The sequence below is a fragment of the Mastomys coucha genome, unplaced genomic scaffold, assembly GCF_008632895.1.
Source record: "Mastomys coucha isolate ucsf_1 unplaced genomic scaffold, UCSF_Mcou_1 pScaffold5, whole genome shotgun sequence".
Lineage (NCBI taxonomy): Eukaryota > Metazoa > Chordata > Mammalia > Rodentia > Muridae > Mastomys > Mastomys coucha.
The window spans coordinates 30,620,316-30,645,923 of NW_022196911.1; the positions used below are offsets into that span (position 1 = coordinate 30,620,316).

Consider the following 25,608-nt stretch of genomic DNA (forward strand, 5'->3'; position numbering starts at 1 on the left):
AATCTCTAGAAGGTTTCATCTCCAGCTTATTAAGTGCATTATTTTGTGAGAGCAAACAAAAGGTCCCCCCTTGCAGCGCCAAGCATGTTTATTCCAAATAGTTAATTAAATTGTGTCAGTTCCTGCCCCGGAGCTTTCAGGCTATTCTGTTTTTCTACCCATGTGGACATTTTGTCATCATTCATTTTTATTTCCTCTCCGGCCTTTTAAAGAGAAGCGCTGAGCAGCGGCCTAAGCATGTGCTGCGGAGCTGGAGCATTTTGCAAAGTTAAATTGGTTAAATACGACTTGAGCTCTGCTCCGGGAGCTGGCTCCGGTTTTCTAGAATCCACTAGGGTTTTTCAGCAACAAAACAGGCCTGAACAGTTCTGACCCTGAACATGAACAATAGTGATCCCAGAGAGCCTCGAATCCTCCCTACTTGGAACTGTGTGGAAGGGGAGTGTCGCTGGGAGCCAAGGTGCTTCTTAAGCTGCTGTGCTCCCTTGACCTGCTGATCTAAACAGGGCTGTATTTATGGAGACTCTTTCTCCAAGAAGCACGGGGCACTTCCTTTTAGCTTTAGAAGTGCCAGCCCTGCAGAAGTTAGAAAGGGGATGGGGCAAGGGAAAGACATTCCACTCTACTTTCACAACAGTGGGTATACGGTGTAATAAAGGAGAGAGACTCCAGTTCTTAGAAATCCGAGGGCCAGGGACACTGAACACTAGGGGCAGGTTACACAAGACTCTCTCTTTCTAATAGCAGGAGGGTCAGCTCTCAGCCTAGCGTTGCTAAAGCTACCTTAGAGAGGTGAAGGGGCCAGGTACTCCTACAATGTTTGAAGTCAGTGTTAGTAATACTAAGCCATTAATAAAGCTGCCTGGCTGTGGTAACACCACACAGTGTGCAAATTGTTATCAAATGTCTACTTAGGCAGTAGCTCTTTGCTTGTCACAAGCCTGCTACATACCAAACCCTCAGCCAGCCTTCCATGCAGGGTGCTTAGAGCGTGTCTGGTGAGAGGCCTACCTTTCTCCTCCCAGGTATATTTTGCCTTTAATATGGCCCTGACCAGGTCATCTGAGATGAAGTTCATAAATACATGGCATAGCTGGCTTCTGCAGAGCCTCACTGTGGCAGGTGATGATGACAGTTGGCTTTTGTGGAACAAGTCCTCTAAGTCAGGCGCTGAGCCCAGTAGTCTTCTATGTTGGCTTGGAAGTGGCTCTCCAAAGAAAAGACGGCCATGTCTATTTCACAGACCAGGAGGCTAAAGTCAAAGAAGCTAACCCACTCATCCAAGGTCACCAGCTACTAAATGACAGTGCCAAGATTCTACAATATGAGAAAGGTCATTTTAAAAGGCGCATGCCTTTAATCCCAGCACTCAGGAGACAGAGGCAGGTAGAACTCTGAGTTCCAGCACAACCTGGTCTACAAAGTGAGTTTCAGGACAGCCAGAGCTATTAAACAGAGAAACCTTGTCTCAATAAACCAAAGGAAGAAAAAAGAAAAGAAAAGAAAAGAAAAGTTCCTGGGATGACAGTTTGGTCCTCATGCTTGTAAGTAGGGTGTGGTTGTGCATGCTTGTAATTCCACTACTGGTGAGGCGAAGACAGGAGAATTAATGGGGTTCGCTGGCCAGGCAGTCTAGCCTAGGTGAACCCCAGATCCCAGTGAGAGACCTTGGATCAGAAAACAAAGTGAACAGTCACGAGGAAGAACAGAACTGCTTTGGGGGCTGAGTTATGCAATGGCAGCGCAGGTGAGGAGCCAGAGGATGCTCTGAGCAGGTAGGCAGCAGAGATGGGTATCTAGAAGGCAGGGGTGACCACTGTGGCCATTGGATAGTAGACAGCTTTGAACTTCAAGCCACCGCCATCAAACCAAATCGGGGAAGCGGAGGCGTCATAGCCCCGTAGCTGATGGAATCCTAAGAGCAGGTGGGCTCCACTGGGGTGGCAAAGCACCCCCTTCCAAAGAGAGAAAATGACACTAGTCAGCAGGATGCTTGCCCAAGCAGTGTGCCACTGTTATTTGGCAGCATCCACAGAGGCTGGAGAGGGAATCTATTTATGATCAAGAGCGAATGCTCTGCAGACGGCCTGGACTTGTGTTCTGGTTCTGTTGCTCACCCCGTGTCTTTAGAGAAATAATGCAACTTTCTGTGCCTCTGTTTCTTCTGTGCTCTAAAATGGAAAGATTCATCCCTTGCTAGGATAATTCGCTAAGTACGATCTATTGTTCTCACTGTAGTTTCTGAAAGGAAGGGACATTATTCTAGGGCCTCAAAGCTGAGAGGGACCAGTAATCTGAGAACAAGATGCTTCATCACCATATTGTATTGTCCTTTGCTCCTTGGACATCTAAAGCCATTAGCTCTGCTAAAAGGTGACAAGGTACCCCATGGATGGGGCCGGACACTAAGGATATAATTGGAGCTCCCTTGCTAGAAGCCTAGTCACATAGGTGGGCTTTCCTTAACACAGACAACCTCATTAAGTTGGGGTCTTGGGGTCTTGCCTGCAGCTTTAGACTTCTTCAGCCTCTCACATCTGTCCCCTATTGGCACATCTGTGCTGCACAGACTAGAATTGGCCAGGTGAGAGTCTGTTGTGCCCTTGTCCTCAGTGGACCTGGTGGGTACAGAGCAGTAATAAACTGTACTTCCTCTCCAGTCCAGGAGACAGGAAGCTCCAAATTGGACTCTAATTAACTCTGAGGGAAAAATGGTTTTCTGCAGAGCCCGGCAGCTCTGGCCAGGTCTAAGAAGGTGTCACACAGCCTTGGAAAATAATTACAACCAAAACGATGCCTCCAAAGCCTGGCTCCTGATGGTATGCCTCCTACAGATGTGTTTCTCCTTCTTCACAAGGCTCACTGCCCTTAATTGCCACCCTGCTTCATTAAGGGACAATTAATTTTGTGACTTGGTTTTAAAAGGTGGTAATTGTAAGGTGAGGACAAGAGGCCCACAGTTAAACAGAATTGGGATGGATGTAAAAGGTGCTTTTCCTGGAAGATTAAAGAAGCCAAGAGGCTGCATCTCAGGCAGGCTGTATCTTACCCCTGTGGCTTTCTCTTTCTCTGATTCACATGAGCTTGCCATGGTAGGATGGAGCCCATTTCTTTCTGCCCAGAAAATGGGGTTTTGGTTTGGGGATCTCAGCCAGTGGTCATCTTTCTGCCATAGAAGTCATTGGGAAGGACAAGATTGAGCCCAGAGACCTGGGGCCTTGAGAGGTCTTTCCAAAGAGACCACCCTACCACAGTCCTCTAGATCCCACATGTTAGGGACACACAGTATTTCTCTGTCATTCTAGATACACATTCCTTCGCCTGGCATTCACTGAATGTTCACTGAAAGTGGCCCCTGCTTGGTGTTAAACTCCTCTTGAGATGAAATTTGAGTGGAGGAGCATGTCCTGTACCTTTAGGAGTCTGTAGTCAAGAGAACTGGATGCTAAAGAAATGGGTGCCTCAGCTAGTTGTGGGAAGTGGCAAAATGTTCGACTTCCCAGGAAGGAACAGTGCCCGGGCTGTGAGAGCGGGAATCAGGGATACCAGAAAGGTCAAAGAAGATGCCCTAGATGGGCCCTCCAAACTGAGGGGAGGAGTAAAGCTCTGCTGTGGGGCCCCTGTTGGAATGAGGGGGAATATGTGGTCCCAGGGAAGCACATATACACAGGCACCGTATCAGTGGCAAGCCACACTGCCAAGCAATAGAAAATGGAGGTGAGGGTGCTGCAGCAGGAATGTCGTGAGATAGAAAGCCCACAGTGCAGTGGGACTCATGGCGTCCAGCCCTAAAATCAAGATGGTAATCCCTTGACATATTCTGCACCCCGGAAAGCCAGTGGAGATGAGATGCACACGTGTGCGTGTGTATGATCCACATGTGAGGTTTGCCGACATCCTTCGACACACTTGGCTTTTTCTGGGAATGACCATCCGATCTTGGCCGTTAACCGTGCTGATCTGGGCAGTTTGAGATGGTAGGGCTTTCTCCTCTGAGCCTTCTGTCTTCAGTCCCCATTATTATTATTTTTTTTTTACCATGTTTCTACTTCAGTCTCCCTGTTGTAAAGTAGCTCTCTCTCACACTCGTACACACACTCATGCTCACACTTTCAACTGCTGATGTAGACAGAAATGGAGATCATACTATAGTAATATTATGTGGGTCTGAGCATGGACCATGGTGTCAGACTGAGTTTACACTGTAGCTAAACAAGTTGCTATCCACATAAGCTCGACCAGAGGCTCTTAACTCTTTAAGCCTCAGGATATACTAATGCAGACTGTATATCCTCCATAACAAAACATTGGAATCTCACATTATTGGTGCTGGGTGTGGCACAACATCGTACTGACACTTCATTGGTGCCTGGGAACTGATGTTGTGGTTGATGATGTCCTGCTATTACGGAAGACCACAAAGAGGTGGATAAATGGCTCACAAAGGAATGTGGACTGCAGAACTAGGCCCATGCTTTTCTCCTCTTTATAATGTCTATATCTCTTCAGTTGCTTCCCTGGGCCTGATGGGCTTCGTGTCAAAGTGAGAGAGGTGTTCCCAGGCAGCTGCAAGATGAATTCTTCATCCCCAACCACCTTAGGAAGCTGCAGCGCTTCTAGCTGCAAAGTGAATGCCCCCATTGGGAACTCCCGGTGATTCTGCTTAGGCCATGCTTCCGTTTCTGGAGTCAACTGATGTGCCCCAGGTCTGAGCTGGAATGCCAGGCAGCCCCAGTAGCAGGACAAGAGGTGAGGGCAGCGTTAGGAGAGCAAAGGTAGTTGATTTGTGGGGGATGGGGAGGGGGACGGATGTGGACACTGGGAGAACTCCCTTCTCAAGGCTCCACGCTGTTGACCCTCCGGCAGCCACATGAGACGTGCACACAATGAAGGGTGGGTGCCTACCTTACTTTCCTCTAGAGCCTAGACACTCAGTCTTGGCGCTAATGAACCGCTTCCCTATCTCTCTGTCTCGGGGCCGAATCCAGTGGGCAGTGACCCAACACCACTGTGATTTGTGGCCCTGCAGGAGGAGGGGAGAGACTGATTATGGAGCCAGCAATTACTCTACCCAGGCCCCTGCCTGGCAGGGCCTTATCTTTATTTATAGCTGGTGCAGCCGCCCAGAGCCCAGTTTTTGCCCTTGAGTGACTAGTGCACTGCAGTCTTAGTTCATAAAACACTGTTTGTTTATAATCCTTAACGGATTCTGCTTTATTAAAAGAGAAGGCTCCATGGCGGGTTTAAATAAAGTAACCAGTTACAGTTTAGTTTGTATTCACAGCAAATATGCAACGGATGGGAACCCATGGCAGAATAATGCACACTCATGACCTGAATTCGTTCGGTAAAGTCTCTTTTCAAGGTCCTTGATGCTGGGGCTGAGCCGTTTCCAATGAGGGCAGTAGGTGGAGGCAGGAATAAGTCAGGGTAGCAGGCAGGACATCGTCCATATTCATTTCCGTAATTCAGAGGAGGGGGGATATGATTGTGGTACCTAGAGCTGCTGCAGGGACACAGTGAGCTGGTCCCCCAGGAGCAGGGGAGGCTTGCTGGAGCAGGGGGCATGAAGAATGGGACAGATTCTGACCAAGAAGGGAGGTAAGAGCAGGGAACAATAAAGAGTGTGATCAAGAGCAACAGAAGGACTGTTTTCAGACTCTCTATGGGCACAGGTGTGCACAGAGCATGGAGATGGCACAGGAGATGGGGTAGGGGTCATGTCCTGTTGCCGGGGAAGGCTAAATCCAAAGGGTATTATTCTTGATTTGGAGGCAGAGGGGAAACACTATTGTGTAGAGAGAGAAAGAGAGAAACAAAGACAGATAGACAGACAGACAGACAGATGAGAGAGAATAAATATATTAATATCAATGAACCCTTTGGGCCATGGCTGGAGATGCCACTGGACCACCTAATTCCTACTATCTATGAGTTTTGTTCATCCAGCACCAACTCTTCAAACCCTCTTTCCTCCCAGAAGCGACTTTGAGCCATGGAAAAAAGCCTCGCACTGTCCTGCGCTCCACTAGCTGCTATCCCCTCACTCCTCCCTTTTTCATCCCTGAAGTCTCAGGTGGTGGGTGGCCTCTGTCGTAAACGTTACACCTGGGATTTCAAAGTCTCCATGATGGCAGAAAGCTACATGCCTTATCTAAGACTTGCCACATGCTTCTGTGGCTTCTGAGTAAATACCCCCTGGGGAGAGGAGCGGTCTGTGGTGTCCTCCTGCAGTAACCTTGCAGAGGAGTCTTGTAGTGATAGCAAAGGTGGCAAGATGCCAGGAGCTACCAGCACTGCCTCCTGCATGCCCCCCTTCCTGCTTTCTTTCTTCCTGCATCCAGTGGGTTCCTATCGGGCCGTACACAATCATAGAATAGCCTGTGTTTTCCTGGGAAGAATCTACCAGTTTTACTTGGGAAAGAAAGACCAGAGAGTCTAAGAGCCTCTGCAGCCTTAGCCATAAACATCCAAAGAGGACATCAAGGTAATTGGCAGATTTGTGGGTACTCCTCCCATGTGCCTGTGGCTTACATCATGAATCAATTGCCGAGCCCTCAATCACAGAGTCCAGACAGTGCCTCAGAATCATTCTCCCCATGGTGCTACAAGCAGCACCTTCCATCAGTCCTAGGAAGATTCTACTACAGTCCCTGCCTGCTGGAAATCTTGGCTTCCTTACCCCATACTAACTGGGCATGTGACCTTCTTCATACTACACCATCCAACATGCTACAGGCCCACACATCTATACCATCCCTGCCAGCCTCTCTCCCCTCATCTTTACACCCGTCTAGCACTCTCTGTATCCACTCAAGAGTTCAGCAGACAGGCTGGCCACAGCTGGAAGGTGCCAGCGTCATTTACTGCAGGGGATCTTGGCGGATTAGCTAACCTTCCTGGGAGTATCTCCTGGCCCTTAAATTAGGAGTTCGGGTTAAACAGTGTTGAGTCTCTTCCAGCCCTGCCGTCTTCTAACGTAATTAATTAAATGTCACACTTTTAAATGTACAAAAACTCAGTTCCATTCTCTTCTTTAGGGGTAGAGGGAATAACATGAAGAGACAGAGAGATGAAGTGGTTTCTGGTTTTTATTACTCTGTAAATATCAACAAGAGCAAGGTCAGACTTGGCTCCATTAGACTTGTCAGCATCATGATCATGGCCCTAGAGCACCTCGGCCCCCAGGCTCTTTCCCCAGGCCTAATTGCACAGCTCTGCAGCTTGCACAAGGATAGTTAGTGATGGCGGTCCCCAGAGCTCTTTATGGATAGGCTGTGGTTCCATCTCCAGCCTCCTGTGCCACTTGCCCATCATCAAGCATTCTTTTTAGTATCCCCTGGACTCACGTCCTCTAGCTAGCCTCAGTTCAGAGGCCCTGCAGAGATTCCTCCACTGGGAAGAACAGCTCAATTCTGGCTCTGGGCTGTAGGGAGGTGGCCACAGGCCAGCCAACCTGCTCCATGCTCAGTGTGTTTGCTGCTCTTGGAGTGTTTGATCTGTGGTTAATATATCAATATTTGCTCAGGAGGGTATCTGGCACAGAGCAGGTCCCTGGGACATTGGCAGATAGATTGGCTTCTCCCGAAGCATTCTTCATTTGAGCAGGGCATGGATGGAGGGGGTATAGCTGCTGACAAGAGGCAGGGAAAAGGTTCTCCGGCTTTTCCCAGAAGAGCTTCAACCTCGAAGTTTGGCACTACACAATCTTGTCACTCTCTCGATGTTGTCTCCATTGCTAACTTCTTCCCGGTGTGCTTCACTCACTCCAGCTTTACTATAATTCTTCTGTCCACCTTTGACTTGACTGGAAGCCCCAGGGGTCTGGCTAGTGCTTGATAGAGACAAGTTTAGTAGCTGTCAACATGGAGCCAGGATCAGATAGCTGGGAATGAAGCCTGTTCTCCCCAGCTAGCCGTGTGTACTGGACAAACTTATTTACCTCCCAGGTCTCAGATTCCTTCTGAGACCTGAGGATCTTGAGAACAGAATAGCTGAAGGGAAGAGAGAGCATCATACATGCAAAAATCATTTGCCAAGCATCTTCTGCAGAGAGAATGGAAGTACATGTTCAGTCTTGTCCATCAGCTTTCTCGTCCATCAGCTTTCTCGTCCAGCACAAGGCAACTCGTGGGCCCTTTAACCTATTCTAAGTGTATCAAGAACACTTTTTTCCCTATATCATCTATTTCTCTTTAATTAGCTTAGCACTAGCTACCCAGAAAGTCTACCCACAGCTTTGCGGTTTTAATGCAACCAACCTACATCAAGCACCCAGGAAGAAACCAAATGCAAAGAAAGGACTTGTGTTCAGTCTTGGGAGAGACTTGTTGATACAAAATGAGAGGAGGAAAATTCTATTTATAGTGTCATTGAAAAAAAAAAAAGAGAGTCTGGCCTAGGAAAGGTCTCCAGGAAGTGCTGGAGTGTCTGGGGTCCTCCGGAGACAGTAGCTCTACACTGTGACAACTGCGAGGAGTGTGTCACTGAGAAGCCCATCAGTCATTCTTTCTGATGCAGAACAAAGTTCTGAAAAATAGCATCACTGGTGCCGTTTAATTCTGTAGTAGTTTCTTGACATACATGTCAAATACTGTAATAGCTCGGATACCCAGAATCCACCACGTTCCTGGGTGTGTTGTGTAAATGAGCATTGGAGAGCAAGAATGGGAACTGGGGCCAGGACCCACAGTTCTGTAGGACAAGCTGAGTCATAGAGGTTGGGACTCTGTGGGAATTCACTGTGTGCTGAACTGATGTGAACTGTGTGTGTGTGTGTGTGTGTGTGTGTGTGCGCGCGTGTGTGTGTGTGTGTGTGTACTGTCTTGTTTAATTGGTACAGCAATTCTCACTCACCCTAGACAGAATTCAACCCAAGGATTCTGGTAAGGAGGTACAATGGAACGTAGAGCTTGGAGAGAGAAGCCCCTGCCTGTGGAAGAGAAGGAAGCCTGGTAATGCTGTTGCTGATCCTGCATTCCCTGGGCTGCAGTATGAACCACTTGGAACCTGGCCTCACTTGAGAAAATTGGGCTGGGCTTTTTGTATCTATCAGTCATCCCCTATAGGCCTGTAATCTCACCTCCTGGGAGAGGCTCAGGGCCTGACTTTCTGTATATATCTGGTTGTGCTTCAGTAGCTAGACCTCACAGAAGGTAGGGGATACATTTACTGGCCTTGTAAAGATGAGCTCGTTGCATCTACTACTGACATCACAATGCAGAGCCCATTTTCAGATGAGAAAACTGAGGCCTAGAATGTGTACGTCATTGGCCCACAGGTACCTGGAACAGAGGATCACGCCTAGACATCCATACTCAAAGACTGTCCTTGTCCTCCTCTGGCCTCTGTTAAACCAAGGTTGGATTTAGGGTTGTTATTGTGTGACTATCCTGACATGTCAAGAACACTCTCAATTCTGACACTGAAATTCCTGTATCTTTGGAGGCCCCTTAGTATGGACGAAGGAGGGCAGCTGGTGGGTGGGAGCCAAGACGAGTCAGTGTGACACCAGCCAGAGTGACCTGGAAAGGCAGTTCCAGGGAAGCAGAGCTGCGATTCTCTCTGTTCTAGAAGCTGCATTCCCTTCAGCCACTGACTGCTTAGGGGATGTGGGTAAGGGGGACCGAGCCAGGAAAAGCCCAGGCAGGAGAGCGTCCTGTAGACGCTGAACAGGCAGGGTGGTCTGAGATCCAGGGTGGGCACGGAGAGGCAAGGCTTGTTCGGATGGCTGATCCGAGGAGGCGAGTAAGTTACCAGCCCCCTGAGGCCCCCTCAGGGAGCTTGCCAGAAATAGATACCCTTCTCCTGCCTCCCGCTTTGAAGCAAGCTGTTTTGCTATGTGTGCCTGTGAGTGGGAGGGTGTGAGGGGAGGGGGTGTGTGTGGAGCGATTAAGAGAGAGGAGAGGATGTAAGTCGGTGCTGATCCAATGAGAAGATGTCCTTTCAAGTTCCTGCTGCAGCCATAGGCCAGGCAAGGTGAGGCAGGCCACTGTACTTCTGAAGACCTGCTAGACTGAACCCAGGCCTGGCCAGGAAGCCCCTGCAAAATCATGCCCAGTGGCGAAATTTTCTAATCAGGATTCAAATGGATGGCACAAGCTGAAGTCCAGGGGCCTCAGCACTAAAGAGGGTGCCAGGTACCAGGACTGAGCCTTGAGCTTGAATAGCACAACTCCTATTTTCATATGTACACACACCAATGTGTTCATATTTATGTATATACATATATGTATGTGTGTGTGTGTGCATGTGTGTTTAAACACACAGGACGTCTTTCTAGGCAGAATAATTGGCATATTATTTCCTAATGGGAAAGCTGAATCCTGTCCTGGACCCCGGGATTAGCTTTTTAGGAATTGAAAGGAAGGCCAAGCCATGGTTACCATGGTTTCACTGTAAGAGGGTCAAGTTAGCAGCTAGCCCTGTAGCATTGGTGCTGAGTGCTCTAGTCTGACTGCCAAGTAGATTATCATTACCTGCTATTCCAAGCCTGAGGATGTCTAAGGCAGCATCCAAGGTCATGGGGCTGTTTATACTGAAATTCTAGCCAGCTCTGCTCTAGTCAAATGCCTTGGTGACATTGGGCCTATATAAGGGGGGAGGGTAGCTAGAGTTGGGTGTAGGGTTGAAAGTGTACCTTGAGTAACACCTGCCCCTTTTAGCTGGAGTAATACTAGATCACAGAAGGCAACAAACAGCCCGTGGTCCTTTTGTGTAAGAGATCCTAGGGCACCACTGAGGTCACCCTTCAATGTTCCAGGCTACCTTGCCAGTTTATGTAGCCTGCTATGAGGCCTGTTTTCAGAGAGGGAAGGGAAAAAATTGGGTTTCGACTTTGATGCTGTCTTCATTCCCTAAGCCCCATTTGATCAGAAGGGTGAGTGTCAACTTCTTTCTGGGTCTCCCTTCTTGTTCTCACCATCCCTAAGTGAGGGTTTCAGGAGACTGTCCCTGGGATGATCAGTGCTGAGAAAGAGGAGTTTGTCTTTCCCCCACCTGGGCTATTCCAAAGGCAGGACAGAGGGTGACAGCCTTCCTCATAGACCAAGGCCCTTGCCTGAAAGTCTCTTCCTCAGCTCCTGTGGGAACTAAGCCTATGGGATTCAGATCTGCCTCTCATTGTCCTGGATGTGAGAGGAAAAGAAGGGGAGGCGCCACGGAATGCCAAGGCTCGGACCAAGCATAGATCTTAGAGATTGTCTAGTAGAATCACTTTCCAGGTGTATGCATGTATGCGTGTGTGTGTGTGTGTGTGTGTGTGTGTGTGTGTGTGTGTGTGTCTTTGTGTAGAACATCACACCCACACCAGGGTTTATGCGTTAGTGCTAGAAATCCGAACTAAGATACTTATTGAAGTAAAACAGCATCCTTACCACTGATCCATTTTCCCAGCATCAGTTTCCATAATCTTAAAACTTTTCAACATCTCATGATGTGAAATGTGAACACTTTGTATCATGACCAGGAAACAAGGAAACCAGGAAGCACACACACACACAGAGAGTATCATGAAATAATACTTACCCTCAGTACTTGTGATAGGAGAGTGATTATTACTTCTGTGTAAAAATCTCAGTGGTTTCTTTGGCATTTCATGTCTTTGAGTTATTATTAGTCTTGACAGTGTTGAGCTGTTCTCATGGATCTAAGAAGAAGGGACAGTCCACAGGTTAAGGAAACACCAACCCAACCCACCCTTATTTGTAGAGGAGATAATTGACGTGTGGTGAGGGAAACAAGCTTGCTGCCATCACAGAGTAGAGCACATATGTGGTTGTCACTCACTACCTTCCAGGAAGGTCCTTGACTGCATATACAGCAGCGGTCGAAACAAGTGTGGTTCCTTCTTCAGCGATCTTGGGCACAGTAGATCTGAAGCAAATTTACACACACAATTATGCAAAGTACAAGGAATAAGCCATGAGCTCTATCTAGTACAGATAGAATCAGATGGGTGGGGACACTTCTTACAGGTCATCAGGAGAAAGGTATCCTTGCGGATATCAGTCAAGCTCTGTGGAGAGAAGGAGGGGACTCTACAGGGGTGGAAGGGAAGGATTTGTAGGAGTAGGAGATGTGTACTTGACATCGGAGAGCGGTGTGCCTTAAAGTCTTAGGTCACTCAAAGACGAACTGTATATGGAGAAAGCCTGGAGTGAAGTGGGGAGAGGTGCCATGTGGCTGCAGAGACACTGTGGTGCCCACTCCTCCTAGGTCACCTGGACTTTCTCCTTGTTAGTGAGCAGCCACTGAGAAGACTTAAAGCAAGTGTTATCGTCAGTGTTCACTGTCAACTTCACAGTCTACAATCACCAAAAAGGAGAGTCTCGATGAGGGGTGTCTACACTAGGTTGGCATGTCTGAGGGAGGTTCTCTTAATTACATTCATTAATTCAGAAAGACATGTCTCATGGTAGGCTGTGGTATTCCCTAGGCAAGGGGTCCTGAAATGACTTAGAATGGAGACGTGGAACCAAGCACAAGCAAGCAAGCTAATGAGCATTCAGGTTTTTATTTGTTTGGTATTTGTGTGTGTGTGTGTGTGTGTGTGTGTGTGTGTGTGTGTGTGTGTGTTGCTTCCTTCATACATGATATGATGTGACTAACTAACTGGTTGAAGTTCTTGTCCCCTTGGCTTTCCTGCATGACGGACTGTCACTTGGAACTGTGAACCAAATGAACCCTTCATCTGTTAACTTGCTTTTGTCAGGGCATTTTGTCACAGAAATGGGAATAAAACTAAGGCAGCAAGTAGGTGATCAATGGGTAGTTCTAGATTCTGCTGTCCATCAGTGAGACGAATAGCATACAATCTCACTCCTGTGAAATCTCCACAAGTTGATCTCATAGTCATCAAGGCTGAAAGATGAATGGGGATTGGGGGGGCCATCAGTGCTGCTGGAGGGGTTGGTCAGAGGGTACTAAGTTAGATCAGAGCAAAGGGATCACATGTGATATTGCATGGTAACTACAGATAGCAATAGCTTATTGTACAATTCAAACAGTTATAAGAAAGAATGGATAGATATTTGTAGAGGTAGGTTACCCAGAATTCAACATTGCACAGTAAACACATATACTGAACATCTCTCAGGATACTATAAATACATGTAACTTTTATGTGGCAATTTTTAGAAAATAGTAATAAAAGCTCTTTTAAAACTCTGTTAAAGGAGAGAAACAAACCCATAAATGAGATAAAATGTGAAATGATCTTTGTTGCTAATGTTATTCTTTAAAAAAAAAAAAACTTTAAAATTTTTAAATAAAATATCTGTTGGCTTTGGAGACCACATAGAGGAGAGGTAGGTGGGGCTCCGTGCCACAGGTTGCTCATCCACGGACCAGTTGGTCCTTGTATGCAGCTTCGAGAGAGGGAGGTGATCTGCCTATGTGGTGGCCCAGAGCTTTGCACATTTAGAACGGCTGCATTATTAATGAAACATTTGCATCCTAGGGAATGATAAAACAGGCTGCTCCATGTAAAAATTAAGTAACTCAATTTGTTTTAACAGCTCGTGCTCCAGTACGGCAATTTGTTTTGGCATATACACAGGACTCCATCAGAACAGTAATTATGCCATGCTAATTATTTTACCGCATTGTGTACATCTGACATTTAATTATGGGAAAGTATGTGAGGGGAGATTTTCTTCCTCCCTCTCGCTGCCTGACAGGTAGTTTTGTTTGCTGTACCTTCTTTGCACCTACATTGTCTTCATGCCAGCTTGTCATCTTGCGATGGAATCGTGTTTCCATGACAGCTGTGCTCAGCCATGTTGCCTGCAAGTTTCAGACAATCACCAAAATAAACAGTTGGCACAGATGTTATTCTTAGCCTCCCCATTCTGCGGCCCCCACTCCCCTGATCTAGTGCCCACGACAAGGATTTTCTTTTATCCTTCTTTTTCTTGGAGAATGACAGTAATCCCTGCCAACCCTGAGCATCCTTTGGTTCATCAACATATCGCTTTGTGGTTTCTCCTGTCACTTCTGCCCTTCTCCATGGAGATGGTTGGCAAACCCACTTGTGAGTCTGTCTACATAGAAGACAGCTCAGAGGCAATGGACCAGCAGCCTCCAGGTTGTGTTTTCCAGGGTGGTAGCAAACATGGACTCACCACTCAAGTCTATACCAGCTTAGCCCAAGGCTGAAGCAGCCTTTTGTCGGGTACAGTGACAAGAACCCCAGAGTTAGAGTAAGATGAGGAAAAGCAGAACAGGAAACCCAGGTACCTCTTACAGGTCCATCTCCTGGATTGGTGTAACAAGGTTTCTACACATGAGAAAAGGTTGTGTGGAGGGAGGTAATTAAAATGAGAAAGGAAGCCTGGAGAGATGGCTCAGTGGTTAAGAGCTCTGTCTGCTCTTGCAGAGACCCTGGGTTCTGTTCCTAGCACCCGTATGGCAACTCACAACTGTCTGTATGTCCTGTTCCAGGCGACCTGACATCCTCTTCTGGCATATGTTGGCACTGCATACACACATGCAGATAAAGCAGTCATACATATAAAATAAAAATAAATCTTAAAAAAAAAATAATGAGGGGGGCAGAGGGATTCATGGAAGCAGAGTAAGGGATGAGGGGATGGCTTCAGAATGAAAACTCCCAGAATTGAGAAATAAAACTTAGGTGAAAATAAAAAAACGCTCGTCCCGGGCAGGACTCTGGGAAATACAGCAGCTGCTCCTGGGAGCACCCACACCACCCCTTTGTTCCAGGTTTAAAAGTACAGAGATTAGCGATGGGGAGCCTTCACAGGGCTAAAGCCAGAGGCATTCTTCCTTCTCAGTTGTTCATCAGATTCCCTTCTGTGCTCGGTGTTAGCCAAGAAACTTGGTGCACCGTAGGGAAATAAAGAGAAGAAACATGAAGACCTTCGGCTTGGTACAGAGCGTGCACTCCAAGCAGTCCTGGTTCCTGCTAAGGTCAAGCAGTCTTAGATTCGTATCTTTTCATTTTGGGTTTGGCTGGTTCAGACCTAAGGAAGCTGCAAGCCCTTGGGCCAGGAATTTGCAGAAGTCAGCATTCCCCATGAGAACCAGGCAGACCGCTCTTTGCTCAAAAGATGGTTTTTGATGGCACAGGGGCCATTGAAAAAAAAATTTAACCATCATGTATTCGTTTTAATGTGCATTAAATATGTCTGAGTGTGCCTCAGACCTGTGTTTTAATGGCTGTAATAAAGTTTCTTGTGTAAATGCAGGTTTGGCAAGCCTTCTTCTGCCTCTCTTCTCAGCCTTTCCTCCCATTATAAATGTGCTCAGAACTCACTCGGGCGCCCTCAGGACTCGGTCTTGGCTGCCTTTGAAGCTGTTGTCTTCTTCACTGCTTCTGCTTCCTTCTTCTGGTTATCAACTCCCAGCAATCCTTGGGGCCTACTGTGGCTGAGCATGCTGGGAGTCCAGAAGACTGGATACTATCCAGCCTCAGTATCAGGCAAGAGCTGAAACCTTCAGAGTTCAAGATCCGAAAGAAGCAGAACACCGTCATTGGTGAGCCGGTCGGCCAAGAGGACCTTGAATCCGCCTTCCAGACCCTGTGTTCATACCTTGTGACTTTCAGCTTCCTGTTTACAGAAATGTAACCCGGAAGGAGATTTCTCTAGACTCTGGCTTATATTTAGGAAGCACCACAGAGCGCTCTCTCTGTCCAGACTGCTTCCTGCGCGTGTGCCAAACAGCCCCAGGAATGGAGAGCAAGCATGTTGTAGATTCGAGCCTCTGTAGTGGAGAAAGTCAAGGAGAACCGAGTTATGGGTGATTTGGGGTTAGCTAAGCCTCAGTCAAACAAGGAGGGGGCATCGTGAGCAGCACAGATGGTGACCTCTGGTTGTTCTTTCTCCAAGTAGAAAAAAAAATCATATATTAAAAGTCTTAAAGTTGGTGGACTCTGTAAACTTTAAGAGTTTGGAATGAATTTGGACCTGGAACATAGTTAATGGAATAAAGAAATGAAGGCAGAGATAAAAAGAGACTGAGTTAAGGCTAAATAGAAAGAGCTGCAGCTGCAGCTCTGGCAGGCTTGTTAGAATACCATGGCCAGGCCCACTTTAGAGTTTAGCATTCAGCAGGCCTAAGGTGGCCTGAGAGTTGACATTTGCAAGTTCCCAGACGATTCTGCCTCTGCTGCTGCCACTCGGTCTGGGAGAGCCCATTCGGTCAGCCTCTGTGCTAACGAGCTGCCAGCGTGCAATTTACAACCAGCAATCTGGTAACAGATTTTCCTAAATTACGCAATTTTAATTTATCCTTCCTTGTGTGTTCTTTAACAGCTAAATAACAGAGTAGCAGATAATCAATATGGAGAAAGCTCCAGGAAAGCTCAGGGAGTCAGTCCATGGCCCTGCTGTTTCTGGAGCCACGGAGGCTTTGCTCCTGTCACCTGGACACATCTCAGAGAGGAGGAACCTGGGGTGTCCACAGATGCTCCACCCTTGCCTAGGGATGATGACCATACAAGCCGATCTACAGACCCAGAATCCGCAGTGCTCCAACTACACACACTTTGAACACCAACGGGCCTCCACAAATGGAAAGTTCCACCCTATGCGTGAGGGCCTTTCCTGGTCTACAGTGAGTTTCAGAGCAGCCAAGGCTACATAGAGAAACTCTGTCTTGGAAAATTAAAAAAGGAAAAAAATCCTTAGTTCTCATAACCTCAAGCTCAACTCTCTCCTCATGCAAAGGATGGACATGAATTGCCATCTCCAGGCCCCATGGCACTTTCTACAGCCAGTTCAACTGTTCTATTGGCCAGCCCTACTGTGCACGTTGCCTGGCAACACTGAGGGATCAGAGAACACTTTATAACAATGTCCACGTTGTTGGTTTTAACGAGTTAGTGTGCTGCAGGATGCAAATTTCCCCAAAAGAACTCATTCTTAGAACTCACTGAATGCCCATCTGCTTCTTCACTCCTCCCTCACCTCCATCTTCCTTACACATTCTTTCTTCACTGGGGGAATTTCAGAGAGTAACACATGCCAGGGATGTCCCTGACCTGCTTCCCAAAGATGCCTCCTGCCTGTGGCTCGCCTGTGTTTTCTGTACCACATGCCTTTTTAGAACATGTGGACTAACATCAGTTTGTCTGGTTTCCTTCTAAGCCCTCAGGAGCACTGTTCCTATTTCTTCAAATAACTTCAGTGACTTTCAAGGCTATGCGAATTCTTTCGGAAGTAGAGTGTTTCTGCCCACATCCATTAGATTATTTCTACAAAACTGTTTCTTAAAGAGGGATTATCAGGTCAAAATGAGAAATTTTTCGGGTTTTTCATACACTTCAGCATCAAGGGAAAAAACAGTTTTCTTAGAAATCTGAAGGCACCAAGTAATAGTGTTAAACTGAAATGCTTTCTTGCTTAAAGGATCTTAGATGTGACCACAGAAAACAAATTCACCCATTCATTCATTCATTCATTCATTCATGTAAGTCTGACCTCAGCCCCTGCCCAGTACTGAGCACATTCAGAGCCCCGCTCTCATTTCTAGAACTGGATTTAGGAATACCCTGATCAGTGGAGAGAAGAGCATTAGATACTCCCCCCCACCCCCCCACCCCAGCAAACAGCCTTCACCAGAGGCCCGGTGGTTTGATTCACTGACTTCTTGTTTTACTAAGGAAACTGTTACAATTTTATGAGAAAGATGTCCACTTCACATTGCATTCAGGGCCATTTGAAGCCCAGGAGATAGAAACAAAGCATGTCCCCTGTGCCTAGACAAATTCTTCCGTTGGGAAGTGAAGGGGATCGATGCGACTTCCCCTATCAAATAACTGACAGGCACTCGGCTTTCTGAGAATCAAAAATGCGATCTGAGGGTTTCTGCAGTGGTTTGAAGGCAGCGCCTGCGAGTTGTTGCTGTGCTTTGGCTCTGATTGGCCCAGCAGGGACTAGACTGTGATTGGCTCAGCAGGGACTTGACTGTGATTGGTCCAGCAGGGACTTGGCTGTGTTTGTTCCAGGAGGGATTTGGCTGTGATTGGTCCAGCAGGGGTTCATGTACTGGAAGCCTAGTTCCCACTATGATGGCACTTGAGAGGTGAGGCCTTGTGGGATGTCTTGTAGGCCATTGTAGGGATGCCCTCAGAAGGGATTATCACAGTGTCTTCCATGACTCCAGTGTTTCTGGAAACTCCCAGGAGTTTCTCTCTGGCTTCTTTGACTCTGTTGCTACACCATGCAAGGAAACTGTCACCAGAGTCTGAACTCAAGGAACTGACTCCTTTGCTTAGCCTCCGAAGCTATGAGCTACTCACACCTCTTTTCTTTATATGGTCACCAACCTCGGGGATTTTGTTATAGCAACGAAAGAAAGCAGACCAACACAACTGTTCCCCACGTTAGAAAGCATAGCCTTGTCTTAATGACTCCATCCTTCCATCCTTCTGCTTAGTCTTCTGCCTCCCACAATGTCTGGTGGTCTTTCTTTTCCTCTTCATGATCATACGTGGGTACGAGAGGCATCATCTTGAAATGGATTCCCAACAGGTCCAGAGGAAGAAATCACCTGCTTCTTAACACTCTGTTACTGAGGTCAGCCTTAGACTGACTGGCTGCAAATGAAGCTGCAGTGTGTTATCCGGGGAACAGTCTCTAAGTGTCTAAACTGCTTGCATCCCTGAAGTGAATGTAAGTCTTTTATTGTGATGTGTGGCTCGTGGAGACCTGATGAGTCCCAGTAGGCTGCAGTCAAGAGTGACTACTGGGTCATGGACTGACTCATTTGCTTAAATCGAGGAGAATAATTGGGGCCACCAAGGGCAAGTGTGAGATGCGCCCATCTGCAGCCAAGCCTCTTGCAAATTATGGTGGCTCCTGTCATCGGAGACTATGAGTCACCTGGTCTGTATCACCAGCTCTATTAGAAAGACCCACAGACGGTCTTGCAGGCTCACACATCTTCTGCCTGACCACTGGTGTCAAGAGAGCAGAGTCTGGGTCCGGGAGTGAGGACGATAGATGATGGACCGCTGTGAAAGGCACTGACTGTGTCAGCCATGACGTCACTGCAGAGGTCACCCGCCCACATGGTGCTTTGCATGATGTCACTGCTAAAGTCACTTGGCTCTGAGTCAGGGTCGCCTCTGTCAATGCTGCTTTAGTCCATTAATAGAATGAGAGGAAAGGGGATTCGGAGGATTACAGAGCATTTTTCCCTTTACAGGACTATGCTACAAGTGGGGAGGCATAGTTTCCACACACTGCCTTCTTTTCATATCTGCTTTTGCTTTTGAAATTTTTCAGTCCACTCGTTGCCCAAGAGCGCTGGTAGAACATGCAAAGTGTGTGATTCTCAGAGTTAAAATTTGTCTCGCATAGGAAGATGTTCCTCGAGGACCCTTGTGTTCTCACAGTGGCCACTGGCAGGCCAGGAACTTTTCCTGGATGAAATGTGTTTCTTGCTGTGATCCCTTGAGATCCCTCTGAGGCTCTCAAGGCAACTCATGAACTGTGCTGGGAGAGCAAGCTTCCCAAAATGAAGTCCTCACGGACTGTGACCTCTGGACACCAGTTATGGATCTCTTAACTCCAGACAAGGAGTGTATCTCATCTTTTACCAGCTGGTTTCATCTCTACCTGAGGCAAGATAGAGAATTCTGCTCTGGAAATATGAGCCCCTGTCCCCGGACCTCTCCCATCCCCAGCTGATAGACAGGCATGGAAGGAATGCATTTGTTGGCAGGAATTAGACAGTGCCTGGGCACAATGGAGTCACATTTTTATCCCCATGCTCTTGCTGCTTACTGTGGTATGTGGGGTGTTCTCTGCAGGGAGATCGGTGCAGGGTGATCTGTCAGAGATTTGGCTAGATGCCCTGACCATGGATCCCAGCAAAAGGATGTGGTGAAAGTAAGGCAGGCCATGCGGATGGCATCAGGAGCTAGCTCCTCAGATGGGTTCTCCAAAAAGCATGTTTCTCAGCCCTGTGCTCTTCATGTGCCTCAGCCCTATCCCTACTGTGAGGTTTAGGGGAGTCCTTCGCTTCTGTTGCCACCAGAAGGCTTTCATGGTGATCACACGAGTAAGGTAGAACTTACAAAACGCAGCTAATTAAAACCTGACTCGTGGAGCTCTGTGTGCCAGGATCCAGGAGTGTTCTGGGCCAGAGCCCCCTAGAGTCTCTCTGACAGCTCATGACAACTGGCATGATAAAGTTTCTTTGAGAGCACTGGCTTTGGAGTCTGTCAAGTCTTAGCGTCGTGACTGCCCCTTTCCCATAACTGTATAAGTTTGGGCAGGTTTGGACCTCTCTAACTTTGGCCTCCTACTTGTTAAGTGTATAATATATGGTTAGGGAAAGTAAAAGAGACCCCGTTGGAAGACCCTATAAAAGTGGAGGCTGGGGTTCTAACAGAGGCTGAGACTCAACAAGAGAAAACCTGTGAGAAGGATGCTGGGATGTGGGCGTGGCAGGTAGGTAATCCCAACCCTAGCAGATAGAACAGAATGACCCTTCTTTACATATGCTGAGCATGGAGGAGAGTCAACTGCTGTGAGCCCAGGTAGAGTCCTGGATCGAGTGCTGCCTATCAAGTTCTTCTGCGTCTGTAACACATCACCACTGGGTCAGAGTAACACAAGCAGTTATCTTCGAATTCTGCAGATCAGAATCTGAAATGGATTGCTGGAGTCAACCCTACGGGCAGGGCCACCCTTCAAAAGAACAAGAGAGAATCTGCATCGTTGCCCTCTTTAGATCTAGGGGCCACCTAGAGTCCTAGGCTTATGATCTCCTCCATCTTCAAACAGCATCTTCAGTCACTCTCTGTTCTCCTCTTGGACCACAGGTGAAAATCTGCTGAGTGGCACCAGGTAGAAATCATGTCACACTGATAGCGATCGCCAAAGCAGGGTCCCCGAAGCTACTCTAAGAAAGATAGAGGGAGCCAAGCAAATCAGGTCTCTCTTTCTTCTCCAGATTGATGCTATCCACTTTGAGCTGAGCCCTCTCACTATATGGAGGCCAACTGTGCTTTTTGAAAGATCAAATTAAGTCTAATTTTACACAGGCAGAAAGATAGCTCTGTCTTTACAGTCCCTTAAGTAGATAATGTCCTCTCTCCTGCTCTGGTTCCTTCTGGACATGGAAGACGCATTTAAACAGGCTGGTTTTGAAAGCTGAGGAACTACTCTCCGAGTACTTTCTGATGAAAGGGCTTTTATTGGTCTCCTGTCAGCACCCCCTCCCTTGTTCGTTAAATAATATGACAAATGAGCGTTGTGATACAGTCGTCCTTAGTGTGGTTTCATGAGTTGACATAATTAAGAGCCATTTCTACTTGGCAGTGCTTCGGGAAAACCATCCAAGTCAGATGCACAAAGAAATGAATTACCTCACAGCTCAGGTGAGTGCTCTGGAGAAGGACATTAAGTGAAAGGAAAGATAGGAGCTCACAGAGTGAGAGAGCATAGCTGGGCTGGTGGCTCAGCCCCAGACAGTATTCCTAGTCCCTTTCCTCCTAACTCCACATATGTGAAGAATGTACACCTGAAATCAGATAGGAACCAGCTCCCCCACTGCAGCTGCCCACCTGCTGGACAAAAACAATGATGCCAAGGAAAAATGATTGGGTCTTTCCTTCCCTCCAGTTCTCATGAAATAAACATCACCTGGCAGTTCCTTCCAGAGTGATTAGGCATTATTTCATTGCGTTTGGTCCTTCCTGCTGGGTTAATCATTGTTCTGAACAATGACTGCATTAATCAGCATGCTAACAGTCTCTAGTCATTAACAACATAATAGGTTCAGTGCCTAGAGAGGCCCCTTTATCAAACCACCATGAAGCTCAGAACTCAATCTATGGCGAGTGCTGTTTCCTGGGAGAACCACAAGGACCCAAGCTACTGAAAGTTTCCTTTGGGCAATTTAGTATTGGATAGGTTCCAGGGGTCATCTTCAAGGCCAGGCCCAAGAACTTTGTTTGGGTGGAATTTCAAGACTTTGGCTCAGGGTCAGCAGAGCCTTTGACTTCTGCGCATTTCAGCTTTGATGCTTTTCAAAGCTGCAGAGACAATCTGTGTGTATCATGGTTTAGAACACAGGCTTTGGGGCCAACACACCAGACAAGCCATTTTTAAGACTTGGGGATGAATTGAATGCTTGGGAGTAAGTGGAGTTGACTGTATCGAATTAATTTTCCAAAGTCAATTACTTGGTGGGGATGAAGATGAAGCTCAGTTGGCAGAGTTCTTCTCCAGTTTACATGAAGCCCTGGGTTGGATCTGCAGCCAGGCATAAGACTGGGGGAGGTGGCCCATGCCTGTATTGTCAGCACTTGGGAGGTGGAGGCAGGAGGATCAGAAACTCCCAAATCAACCTTGGCTGCGTAGACAGTTCTAGCCAAGTTCAGGCTATATGAAACCCTAGGTTTTTGTTTGTTTTTCAATTAAAAAAATAAGAATTAAAAGTCTTAAGATAAGTATTATCTTAAGATGAGGACATTTTGTTTGGGAGGGTTTTTGTTTGGTTGTTTTTGAAATCCTTGAGGTTCCATCCTATCTTCTGAGGTTTTAGCAGAATTAGAATAACCCAAGGGAGAAACTAAAAATGCCGCTGTAGGTTAAAGGTGATCAGTGTGCTTCCTGCTCTAAGTGAGTCACTCTTGGAGTGACAGGTCTACAGATGACAGGGTCTTGCAAATTCAGGCGACACGCCACTCTTTTATCAGCTCTTCCTTTCACCCCAAGTGATACAGAGTTCTGAAATCTGCCTGACTTGTTAGTTGACCCAAATGCCTGATGCCCCTCTTCAGCCCAGCTTAGCTCTCCTTAGCTCCCTCCTCCTGAGTCACTGCTGGTTCTGCCTTGAGTCTGCCTGAGAGTTAAAGATCAGAATTGAGCCATCAAAAGTCAAAAGTCACAGAACCCTCCAAAGATGAAAAGGACACCTTCAGGGTGCCAGAGAGATGACTCAGAGGTTAGGAGCACTCTTGCTCTTGCAGAAGACTGAAGTTGCTTTGCCAGCCCTAAGTGGCAGCATATCTGTAACTCCAGACCCAGCAGATCCAATATTCCATTCTGACTCTAGTCTCAATTCTCTATTCCAGTGGGTACTGAAAACACGTGTGTTATACAAACATATGCGCAGGCAAAACAGTCATACACACCAAATAGTAAAATAAATAAATCTTTTAAAAAAAAAATTTTTTTTTGGCAAGGCGGTGGTGGCGCATATCTTCAATTCCAGCACTTGGGAGGCAAAAGCAGGTGGATTTCTGAGTTCAAGGCCAGCCTGGTCTACAGAGTGAGTTCCAGGACAGCCAGAGCTATACAGAGAAACCCTATCTTGAAACAAACAAACAAATTTTTTTTTGAAGGGCACCACCAGCCACTGTGATAAGGGAGCCAAACCCTAGAGGAAGATCAGTGTAAAATGCTCCTACCTAGCACACACCTATCTCCTCCATTGTGTATACTTTCAATACCGGGGACATAAAGACTATTGTCATGCACCATGGAAAGATGGACATTTGCACGTCAAAAATTTCCATGTGGAAAAACCAAGAGCTTCTTTGTCACTGGTCCCAGAAGAGTGGCAACCACCAGGTTCTGTCAGTTTGGCTTTTGTGTGCCAACTCATGCATGGGAATCCCTGTGGCATGTCAAGGGCACAGGAAAGAGTCCAGAGTTTCCATTCAATCTGTTCTGTCTTCTGCCTTTGTGGACAGTAGTCAGGGTCCATCTCACATAGGGGTATAAGGGAGTTCTCTTCTTGGGAGGACGTAGTCCCCTTTGGATGGCAAGGCAGAAGAAAATTTATCAGGCATTCCCATGGAGTAGAGGGCCCTGGCAGCAAGTTTGGTGTCAATTTGAAGCAAACATAATTCTGTTTATCACCTTCCCTCAGTCCTAGAAATCACCTTTCCTCCCCACATCAGGTTTGAGGGCAAGTTGGGGGCTGGCAGCAGTTAACATGGCCATTGTGTCCAAATTCCACTACTTCTGTCCTGAATTTGCTTTTCCTGGCAGGTCTGAGCCAATTCCCAATGAAATATATCCACCAGCCTTCAAAATTATAGGCGAAATCCGGCTGGCAAGAGGAACGGTTGGGGGTGGGGAAAGACTGGGGAGAAAGGACTACAGTAATTATTGCAGAAGGTCCAGTGCGGTGGATCTGCCTGCAGGAAGTTATTCCATGTGGTCTCTGCTCATTCACTTCCCGTTTGGCTCTCCCAGCTCCCCGAGGCTGGGCACAGAGCCTCACTTTTTATAGACTGTAAGTCCATTGTCAAGTTCTGTATCCTAGTGGTTTGTAAAGTCGTGTTTTCTTGCTTTTTATGGGTGTGCTAGGATGGCAGATGCTCACGACATGGTTGGTACCTTCCCTGTATGATTAATTAGAAAGTATGGGTGCCCCCAGCCCCTCATAGGAGACATATCTTTAGATCAATGCTGCCTCTGATTTCCTGTGTGTCCCTGGATGAGCACATCCCTTCAGCAATTAGCCCCAGCCTACGTATTGAGGGATGAAAACGAAGCCTCTCTTCAAAAGTTACACAAATCTGGAAGTCCCTCTGGACTTTGAGGCTGGCCCTGGGAAACCTCAAATCAACTGTCCGTGGTGTTTTAGAGGATCTTCCATAAACTGAACTGGGTTTGCTGTGGGCACCCGAGGACAGGAAGCAGTGCCAGCCTCAGGACTTTCCCAGCTCTGGTTCTAAGCAGATGAAGCCTTTTCTTGGAAGACAGCCTCAAAGGGCCTGGTTCTCCCTCAGACCTCTGACCTCTGTTAAGGGGAAGACATACTGGTGGCAGAAGGAAGCAAGCATAATTAGAAAATTCATGCACTTGGACCATCTTCAGAATGACAGTGATCGATGCTACTTTCTCCTCAGTCATCAGGTTTGGCCAGCTTGGCCTTCTTAGTGTTCTCTCAGTTCCAGCAACAGTAAATTTGGGGTTCCAGTCTTTCCTCTCACCCACCCTCATCCTAGAGCAGTGGCTCTCAACCTGTGGGTCATGTCCCTTTCAACAAGAGTTTCCTAAAACCATCAGAAAATGCAGACGGTTTACATTAGAATTTATAATAGCAGCAGAATTACAGTTAGGAAGTAGCAGTGAAAATAGTTTTATAGTTGGGGGTCACCATAACATGAGGAGCTATATTAAAGGGTCTCAGCATTAGGAAGGTTGAGAACCGCTGAGCTAGAGTTATATCTTGGCACCTTGGCCTCAAATATTCACTAGCTCCCTACTACCTTTGTTTTGAGGAACCCAGGTCCCTACACACTATGGTTTTCAAGCTTGTTTATGGCTCCTGTCAAACCCTTCTGTGAGAAGCAGAGCAAATTGCTCTTGGACCCTCAGATACTTGCTGTCTCCCATCTTTGCTCTGTGATGATGAGCTGATTAAGTCCTTTACAATCAGTCCTTGCCAGCTCTGAGCGTGTACATGGGCTGGCCAGTAGTGGACTCTAGTGTGGGCACTTTCTTTTTCCCTCCCTCCCTTCCTCCCTCTCTCCTCCTTCTCCTCCTCCTTCTTCTCTTCCTCCTCCTCCCTCTCTCTTTTTCTGTGTTTGTTTCTCCCTCCTTCTCCTTCCCTCCCTTCCTCCTCCCCTCTCCTTCCCTCCCTTCCTCCTCCCCTCTCCTTCCCTCCCTT

The 25,608-nt window shown here is 47.2% G+C and overlaps 1 protein-coding gene and 1 long non-coding RNA gene across 2 annotated transcripts in view; one reads left to right on the plus strand and one right to left on the minus strand.

The window, feature by feature from the left end:
* Slit3 (slit guidance ligand 3) overlaps nucleotides 1-25,608 on the plus strand; it is a 600,224-nt gene that overhangs the window by 160,526 nt on the left and 414,090 nt on the right. The window lies entirely within an intron of this gene.
* LOC116077886 lies at nucleotides 7,074-15,374 on the minus strand. The gene is made up of 5 exons (XR_004113366.1): nucleotides 15,278-15,374; nucleotides 13,699-13,785; nucleotides 11,791-11,874; nucleotides 11,527-11,647; nucleotides 7,074-7,834 (listed from the first exon to the last, which is right to left on the minus strand). It is a non-coding gene; the product is annotated as an uncharacterized LOC116077886 (long non-coding RNA).